Below are 10,780 nucleotides of genomic sequence, written 5' to 3'. Positions count from 1 at the left end.
CAGCCAATAGCGTTGGGCATTGCTGGTTGCCAGGGTTGTCTGTTGTTGGGTGCAGCTACTGTAGGCTGACACTGGGTAAAATGGAGTTTTCCAATCCTGCAGCTGCTTCAGAGCCTCAGTGAAGGGGGCGTTCTTTGTCCCAGCAGCTGAGTGAGCGGAGACGGGCAACAACCAGAGTCACTATAGGCCGAGCATTCACTCCATGGACTGAGAGAAAGGAGAGAAACACCATTCAAACGCACGCCCACATGGCTACGCTTCTCCTTGATCGCTAACATCACTTTCATCTTTACTTAGCTGGAACGGCTAACGCTAATGGCTAAAGCTAACTGTCAGTCAAACTCCTCTAATCCTTGTTTTTATGGTGTGATTTGCCGGAAGGGAGGGGTTCAAACAGGCTCAAACTGTCAGTCAAACTCCTCTGCATTACTAGTATTAAGATATGCAGGCAATATGTAATGTTATGTTTAAAGAAGTAGTTCTTATGGCTGGTACTGTGTCAGATGGATAGGTGTTTGGAGGCAAAGGGGAGAGAGATCAGTATCCTGACAGCCTGATATATGGAACTGTCACTCGTCCACACGTCCTCCACACCAGTTCCTGTAACCAATAACTTTATTATGGTTTTGGCCGACCATCCACAAACAGCCCGCATTATCGGAGTCTGAAAACGGTATCTTTTGAAACTAGGTCCCGGAGTGGGAAGATTTGAAAACTCCCCCCATGGCGTTGTGGTCTGGGCGGTGAAACCGCATTCTTTGTTAAACGATGACGTCATCGCCCCGACTCTGACCTCTGACCACGCGGCGTCACATAACAACAACAGTGCTGCTGCGTGAGAGGAGAGAGACGGACCCATAGACTGTTTACTGAACTGGACTCTGAGCCACATGCATGGGAATGAATTAGGCCGACCACAGATTTCTCCCTTTTCCCTGATGCTCTGAATAAGGAGCTAAATTGGTCTCTGGTCTCTTTTATAAATCAAGTTCTAAGCAGGTGTGAAAAGTCTCTAAATGTAGTGAGACAGTGCCCGCCTGTGAGTGCTTTGGGACGAGGAAGGGGCTCCCAGCAGCACCCTCTGCTCGTTGAGGACACTAACTGCAGAGTGATCGGTGCAAACAGCACAAAAGTCTCCACTAACACCAGAAACAGGGACACATTTCTCTCTAGGATGGAGGAGGATTTGGGAAGTCTCCAGATTTGGAGAGAAACTCTCGAGAACCTCTTGAGAAACTCTTGAGAAACGCAAATATTGTGACAGTGTGGACGGAAAACTTAAAAAAAAACGACTGGCTGTGAAGGATGGGTGGGCTCACTCACAATACTGGTGGCTTTGCGGACTAGGCAGCGATAGTGATTCTAGATGTTTCTAGATAAGATCATTTACATTATTATTATTTGAGTTTATTACATCATGTGAGTCACATGACTCATTTTGAATTGTGTCCAAATCTGTTTAACGCTACAACTCCTATACATTTGAGCAATCCTCACCAAATTTTGATACAGAATCAACTAGACCAAGCCGGTAAACATTACTTTTCAGATTTTTGATGTTCCATTCAGTTATGATACAACTAGCCCTCACATTTTGCTCAGATGCTGTGGGCAGGGCTTATATTACTAAAATTGACATGTCTCCTGAAGGCTTTGTGCTATTGACACTCGACTCACAGTTGGCAGGTGTATTTCTGAGGACCCAAGGGAGTACAGGATGGAGTGGGAAGTCGATCAGATGAGAAGAGTTCTCCAGAACACTGTAAGGACCACTGGTATGCATTTTGAACTGCTAGTTCCAAATGGGCACTAATAAAAGTGAATAATAGTATTTCAGCATTGCACAGGCATTGAAACTAGTTTGGTCTGCTCATTATCTTAGCTGTCATCAGGCCACATCACACCCACAGTCCCTGCTCAGACACCTTGGATAATATAGTTTGCATGACAATTCCAACCTTATGTGACCTCAGTGTGTGTGATGTGAACATGGCGTTTGTGGTTAGTAAATTAGTAAATTGTCCAAGGGCTATAAAAGGGCCTTACTTTCCTTGAAGAATTGATATTGTTGGTTGGAGCCTGAATTGCTGCCCTGCTGTTTAAGGGGACTTCACATTGAACACAACTGTTTTTTCAAAGATCACACAGCTGCTTTGCTCATTGTTAATTCCAACATTTTGCAGTGAGCAGAAGACTCTCAGGTCAGCATGTGTTTGTGTTAAAGTAGTACAGTGTCTGTTTGGAGCATGTGTTTGGCTTCCAGTACTGCTGCTGGCAGCATTGTCAGGGGACTTGCCCCCTGGAGCAGGCTGATTGCTTGTGCTCTAGAAATGCTGATTGCAGGGTCCTCAGCAACACACCTGCCAAGTGTGAAGTCGATTGGACGGTTCTTGAAATAAGTTAAGTACAGCTATGGTTCATAATAAACAGGCCATGACTTGAATAGGCCCCTATTATGCTACTTTTCAGTTATATTTGTATATTTGTAGTTTTATTTGCGGAATGGGGAACCCTGCTCCTGGAGGGCCACTGTCCTGCATGTTTTAGGTTTTTCCCTGTTTCAACACACCTGGTTCTAATGATGTGCAGCTGAAGCTTGTTAGGGGTTTAGTTATCGTTAGACTCAGGTGTGTTAGAGCAGGGAGAAACCTAAAACATGCAGGACAAAGACCTTCCAGGAGCATGGCTTCCCCACCCCTGGTTTAAATACTTTGATCTTAGAAAAGTTTCAGTGTCGTGTTCTTGGGGATCACTGATATTACTGCTTCTTTTTAGGAAGGGGGCATTTCACCATACTCAAGTGTATAGTTGAACGATTTCTCGAGTAGAGGTATAAGCTGTACATTAAATGTTTTATACCACTCGGATGGTAGACCGTCACTGCCAGGGGATTTATTTGTTTTTAGCTTGTTTATTGCTTTCTCTAGTAGATAACATCTTTTGTTAGTTTACAGGACAGAAACAGAAGAAAAACACTTTTTAGAGTGGAAAGGGACTTTAATTGTAAAATAATTGATAGGTTAATTGATATTGAAAATAATCATGTTTGCAGCCCCATAAGTACAAAATGACTTTTCAAGGAAACTTCCTAGGACATGACAAAATGATTAGGGATTGCACTTTCTTAAAATAAAGTGTTATTGGGGCGGCCGGTGGCTGAGTGGTTAGAGCAGTGGCCCCATGTAAAAGAGGCTGAAGGTCCTCGAGGCAGCAGCAGTGGGTTTGACTCCGACCTGCAGCCCTTTGCTGCATGTCTCCCCCTCTATCGCCCCGTTTCCTGTCTGTCCTATATAATAAAGGTTTGAAAAACTGTGTGTGTTGCATTGTTCTCCAGCAGCATTTCATTATTCTCGTTTGATCTCCTGAAACCTGCTGATTGAGCTTCTCAACCCAATGCACCCAATGCCCAACAATGCACAAGTGAGACCGTGAAGAATGAGAGAACCTCTGGATTGTCTGTATCTTCCTGTTCCAGACAGTAAATGTATTCTTAAACTCACTTGTGACTTTGTTTCCTCCTCCAGAGAAACTGGCCCAAGCCAAAGAAGAGAACCTGGACATGCATCAGGTGTTGGACCAAACTCTTCTGGAGCTCAACAATCTATAGAGACCTCTTTAGAGCTATATGAAGGACAGCAGCAAAAAAGGTTTATTCTCCCACTCAAAGCTCCCAGTGTGCACCCGTACAGATGGAATCTTAATGTATCATCAGCAGTTGATAGTAAAAAGATGTGATTTGAGAATTGGTTCAGATGTGAATCTTGAGCCCCAAGTGAAAATGAAGAACATGTGTAAAAATATATTGTGTGCATTGGGAACTGCTGCATGCTCTGTAAAGGCCATCTGAAATGATCTAATCATCAATAAAACGTTCCTTGCATTCAAATGTTACTACTTTGTGTGCACTTGAAAATTACTAAGCAATCGTTTCTGCTAGAAAAGTTTTCACTTGTTTGACCGAAGCAAGCATTTCTCATTGGATATGTTGATGACTGTAGCAGGGCTTATGTACTGTCATAATGATAATAAACGGAAACTCACACAAGATAGTCGCTACTGCACACATGGAACATGATGATTGCTGATTTAGGAGCAACTTACAACGGAGCAACTTACAAAACATGGTGAGTCAGCCCTAATATTAGGGTAAAGAGTATTTCACAAAGCATTTTAGCGCTAAAAGCAGCTTTTAAAGTGCAATTCCCAAGTAAAATTATCCCAGGGTCTTTTTCGGAAATGACATACATCAAATAAGCCATCGAGACGTTTGTTGCTAACAGTGATTAGCTTAGGGCAGTACGGTGAAGACATTAAAACGTCTTTTTTAACCACTAATACTGCTGAAAATAACAGCAAACCTCTGCAGCAGCATGAGAAGAGTCCCTACACAGAAAACAAAGCACCAACAACGTAGTTAGTAAAGCCAGAGTTTATTAAAGAGTGTTTGAAAGACTTACCTACTGGCCCCTGTACCAGCTCCTCTCATAGTAAAGTCCATTCAAGTGGATTACCAAAGTCAATCCTAAAGGAAAGAGCCCATTGGTGCTTTGTTTTCTGTGTAGAGACTCTCCTCATGCTGCTGCAGAGGTTTGCTGTTATTTTCAGCAGTATAAGTGGTTAAAAAAGACGTTTGAATGCCTTCACTATACTGCCCCGAGCTAATCAGTGTTAGCCACGTCCGGCTGTTAGCTACTGTTCATTTATTTGCTTATTTCGGGCATGTCAGTTAGATAAATAATCATTACACATTATCTTGGTTTACAATTCGAATTACCGAAAGAGAAAGCAGGAGAAGCAAAAGCTTATCTATTCCCGCCCCCGTTACCCACAGAATACATTATCTTCATCATACTATTTTTCAACACCTGGCTGTAGTCAGAGCTGATGTCCAGCTCTAGACAGACAAACAGACACAGTGTCCATATAAGTTCATGTGAGCAACAGTCCCGTCTTGTTGCCTGAGATTGTATTTTCTTTTAATCATCCCTCTGTTCTGCAGCTCTCTGTGCGCTTATCTTCACCATATCCTCCCGAGTTGTGGCTACATCCGCTCGCATCCTGGCCACATACTCGCGGATTTTGGAGATGTCAGAGCGCATCCCGACCGCAGCACTCTGAGCTGTGCCGTTGTCTGCCCTCACACTGGTCTGTTTCCGGTGTTGCATGAACATTCCCTTATCCAATTGTCATCAACGTGAATATGTAGTCCAGTGCTGCAAGGCAAGACTCTCCACTTTTTATATCCATCCAGGATGTATCTGGCCAGAAAGGTCCCGTCCGTTACTTGTTGAGAACACTATGTCAATAGCATTCAATGACCAGCTTAGCAGCTCCATCGTGGACCAGTTGATTCTGACTGTTTGCGACTCCTCCTGATTAATCCGTTAATAGTTTATACACAAAAAAAATTGTCTCGATGGCTAATTTGATAAATGTAAGTGCCAGAAAAGACCATGGGATGATTTTACGCCAGAATTTCACTTTAATTCTGTGAAAATTAGAAGTTGCCAGGAAGACTCGTAAGTCACTGACAGCAAATCACAAACGGTTCTAAAATGGCTGCTGCAAGCAATCTTGTTCTTAATCACCTCAACATTTTAGAAACCTTTAATGATACTGAGCTTTTAAAAATGTTTTGCCTTAATCACAAGGGTGTTATGATAGACGCAGAGCTATACTGTATTTTCCCAGTATTGACCCGACTCTGAATTTTCCTTTAATGATGTCCTTCCTTTCATGCACAAGTTGCGCAACAAGTAAAATCTGTTGTTGTGTCTGCAGCTCCACTTCCTCCCACTGGACAAAATAAAAGCCAAAATATCACAGATACGGGTATCGCTGTGTTGTAATTTTGTAGACAGAGTCTATGCAGTTGAGACCAGGCGGTAAAGTCATGTCACCGAAGTGACGTCCATACACCTGTCATCACGAGTCGATCACAGCTGTCAATCATCACCCCGTAAATTAAAACCAAACTCACAAGAAAAAGTAACACTTGCACAAACATCAGCGTGATAAAAACTACCTATATCCACAGAAAACATCTTTGGGAAATGTATTTGAGGTTTAGAAGAAGAATTCCTTTATTAATCCTGCAAGGGGTAATTCAATTTTTTTCACTCTGTTAGTACATTGTTTTTTTCACACACACAGGCCCGAAAACACACACAGGACCTATATACATGCAATTAATGGCCGTTACCTCCTGCAATTGGACTGCCTAAGCGGTCCTAACGCCTCCTAACAAAGTCCACCAACACATTCCTAACAATTCCTAACATGTTAGCGACCCCGTTCCTAACAGTTCCAAACAAGTCGCTCATATGAATATTTGTATTCATTTGTAACAAATGATGTCTGATTGGACCACGGCATGAGAACATGCTCATTTTGGAAGGCAATGACAAACTTGACTGTCTTTTAATTCGGTGGTCCTGTGAACCTTGCAGAGCAACATACAGTACAAGTTGTGTTTCCTTCGAAAAAAACAGTTTATGCTGATGTGTATATTTTCTAGCAAAAAAAATCATTATTTCTAGATTGTCTATATTGTTTTATGTCAATTTATGCAGTTTTATTGGGGACTTTAAATAGTTAGTATTAGATCATTAATGGAATTCAGTTACAAATACAACAAACTAATATAAACAGCAGGACCTTACTCTTCCTTATGTGTTTAAATGATTAATTCATGATTGGAATTAAAGTGTAATGACTAAATTCATTGAAATATGAAATTATACTTTTTATGTTTCCGTTCAGTTATGTGCCTGATTCTCAATATTCAATCTCACATTTATTTTGACTCCAGCATTAACTGTTGTTTTACATTTTGTGATCACTTTATTTTAAAGATGCTGTACTGGCTGTTTCTTTCAAAATGAAAACTTTCACAAAAGGCCACTGATGCACCAATTCCATTAGGTTGTACTCAGGAAAAAGAAGTCCATTGGCCAGGCAAGATTCACGTTTTGGTTGATTTCATTTCCATTTCAAAGCAAATATACATTTCATGCTGCCTCTCTCTTGCTTTGGTAAAAACAACAACAACAACAAAACCAACGTGTCCCTTTCGGTGCCTTACCTCACACTATACCTGCTAACTTTACCAGTGCCCAACAAGTGCTTGATCTAGTGCTCAGTACCCCTAGTGTACACAAAAATAAATTAAAAAATAAACAACAACAACAACAACAATGATCAAACGAATGAAATAGCTCCTCCTTGAAACGAAAAATAGTGTCATGAATAGTGCTGGGAATAACACAAAGAATCGGACCCAAATGCAGACAAGGACACAGTGAACGGTTTAAACGAATATTCAATAACACAGAAAACAAGGGAATCCAAAAACAGGGGAAAAGGGACCAAACAAAAGGTGACGAGACGGTCGAGGGTAGACAGGAACGGGACCTCAGGAAACTGTAACAAAAGGGATCAAAGAAACAATCGTTAACAAACAAATAAACGTGAAGAATCAAAGAGACAAAGGGAGCCAACCGACGAGAAGTTACCACGTAAATGAGGACAACGGTCTGGCGCCGAATGTGTCGCACATCCAGCTTTTTATGAAGCAGAGCAGGTCATCAGTGGAACTAGATACAGCTGGGTGGAACCACGCCTACCAGCTCCAGACAGACACACCAAGAGGGGAGAAACATGCAGGGAAAAACAGACAGAGGAGACACATACAGGGAACAACAGGCAGAGGGAGACAAACACAAGCACAAAAGGAAAGGGAGAGGCTGGCAGAACAGGGATCCTGACAAATAGCTTTTTAAAATGAGCTAGTTCTGTCACATACATTGACCAGGCACAAAGCCATCTTGGAAATGTTGTCATGGAAATACAAACTCACATACTGTCAAATGAACCAGTGTCACTAAGGGACTGCATGAGTTAAAATCAAGGATAAAGCTGAATGAGGAACTTTCCAGAACATTTAAATGGTGATGTAACCATGGGTCCTCGTGGTTTTCCCACAAAAAGATAAAAACAAAAACAAAACTCTGAAGTGGCTTGAAGCACCTCTACTCTTCTTCTTCATTGAGAAATTATGGATGTGGCGTACCTGCACCTGGCAATTGAATTGAATTGGATTGAATTGCCAAAGTCTGACAGGATGGCGACTCCCGTAGGCGAGTGCGATTGGATCAAGTTGGTGGAGAGGCTATGTCCATTTTTTCTACAGTCTTTCCTCCAGCCACAACTTGAGAGTACTGGTTCCTGTTATGTGATGTATAAAACCGTAGCTGTCTGAATCTGGAATTTTGAGACTGTCACTACTACAGTGGAGGCAGAAATGCTCAGTCATGGTGTCGACGTCTCACTTTGTCATGATGTCTTAGACCCTATGTTGAACAAGACTTTATTTTCATTGGAGGGGCCGTTAAAGAGCTGTTAACTGTGTGCCACTTACAAAGGAAATTAATCCAGTCCACAGAGCATTGACAGTAGCCTGATTTTTCATGTTACAAGATGAAATGAATGTGCCGTTATACTGACAGCTAACCTCACTGAATAAAGGTTTTGTATATTGAAAAAAGTGCATTCTAATGATGAATATCATAATTCTAAGATGTAACTGAAATGTGCTTTTTACAGTGACACAGCTCCTTGTCTGAGTCTGACACGTCATCTGTTTTCATTTTGTTAAACACCCTACCAGAAGGTTCTGTCTTTTTTCTACATTGAAAGGAAGAACAGGTGTTGCACTGATTACTCATATATTATGTCGTAATAACTCATGTACTGATGCAAAATAATCAGCGTAAACCCTTTGAATTGAACAGAAAAGTGGCATGGTTTCATTGTCATAGTCTGAGTGAATCTCTCAGTGACATACAGTTATTTGTGATGAAGAGCTGAGGATGACCATACAGCAGAGGGAGTAGCAAACACTGCTCTTTCACGTTCCCATGTTCAGCCTGTGGGTTCAGGTTCCAACCAATGACCGTCCCCGGTGTTTAGGCCACCCCTGCACGAGTTGTACACGAGTAGCACATCAATGTCAAATAAATATGCTGGAATCAATGTACCATCCTGGAAGCCCCACTGTCAGACGAGCCAGATTAATTTTTTCTTGCCAGGATTTTCACTTCTGAAGACAGGTGAAAAAAAATGTCAGAACAGGTGAATATTTTTCAGGGTAATTTAAAATTATTCATCTGTGAATGTTTTGTTTTCCCAGGCCCATTTTTCCAAGTGTTTGCTGTTGTAATACTCATTTTGACCACAAGAGCCCGAAGTGCACCACACACTCTGTTCTACAAAGGACTGAAGTTTGAGAGTTTATTAAAAGAAAGTAAATGTTTTATCCAAAAGATGACAATAATGTTACATAACACACAACGTAGGTTGCTCTTTTTAACAACGTAATAACTACACTGTAAAAAAATGAAATGATGGAAGGACTAACATAACAGAGTTGCCTCAGTGTTATGGGGGTTTAATTGACAAAATATTTTGATGTTTGTACAATTATCAAAAATTATAATTTTTTTAACACCAACAATGCCAACTGTTGACTTGACTGACATATCAGTTCAGTCAAGGGATATAAGGATGCACACAAGATAACAGTTAGACCAAGAGTGAGCAGGCACAAGCAGCATGCCACAGCCACACCACATGGAAGTATTTCATACTTGTTCTTAATGTCTGGTTATATGCTAGAGATGGAAGTGGAATGGTGAAAGTTACTACTTACAGAGTTATGTGAGGCGCAGAGGGCCTGGCTGCCTTTATGTGTTGGAATCAGATATATTTTTACAGCTGAATTTGTCATGAACGGTGCGCGGAATAACACAGTGAATCGGACCCAAATGCAGACGGGACACAGTGAACCGTTTAAACAAATATTTAATAACAAATAAACCAGGGAATCCAAAAACAGGGGAAAAGGGACCAAACAAAACGTGACGAGACGGTCGAAGGTAGACAGGAATAGGATCTCGGGAAACTATAACAAAAGGGAACAAAGAACCAATGGTTAACAAACAAACAAACAAAGTACGGGAGCCAACCGACGAGAAGTTACAATGTAAATGAGGAATACGGCCTGCGGCCGAATGTGTCCCAAATCTGGCCTTTTAAGCAGCAGAGCAGATCATCAGTGGAACTGGATACAACTGGGTGGAACCACGACTACCAGCTCCAGACAGACACACACCAAGAGGGGAGAAACATACAGGGAACAACAGAGAGAGGGAGACAAAAACAAGCACAAAAGGAAAGAGAGAGGCTGGCAGAACAGGGATCCTGACAGAATTGTTACATTGGCACATTTTATATTGAGACTAATTGCTAAAATACAGTTTGGGGCTTTGGGCTCTGAGGTAGATTGGTCCTCTTGCTGCCCGTGGGCGTGTGGATGTGGGTTGAATGATTAGTGTATGAATGGGTGAATTGACCAGTAGTGTAAAAGCGCCTTGAGTGGACAGAAGACTAGAAAGGAGCTATAGTATATGTATGTACAATCCAGTCCATTAAACTAATCATCTGCTGTGCTTCATTGTTTAATATCACTCAAGTAGTTCTTAAAATATCAGAGCCATTAAGGATTTTGTGCTAGAGGCACCAATGTATCATTTCTTTTCCTCTTTTTGTTGGAATGCCCAAAGAATAATATCTAGTTAAATGAGCATATGACACGTGGCGCTGACTTATTAGTTTCAGTTGGCTGAATTTCAAGCCAACCAAGAGTTTTACATTCTGTGAACTATTTGTACTAAAAAAGAAAGAGTTAACTTAAGTATTGCAATAAGTTTTCAAGAATAAT

Source organism: Echiichthys vipera, assembly GCF_963691815.1.
Source record: "Echiichthys vipera genome assembly, chromosome: 16".
Lineage (NCBI taxonomy): Eukaryota > Metazoa > Chordata > Actinopteri > Perciformes > Trachinidae > Echiichthys > Echiichthys vipera.
This window is presented reverse-complemented; position numbering follows the sequence as displayed.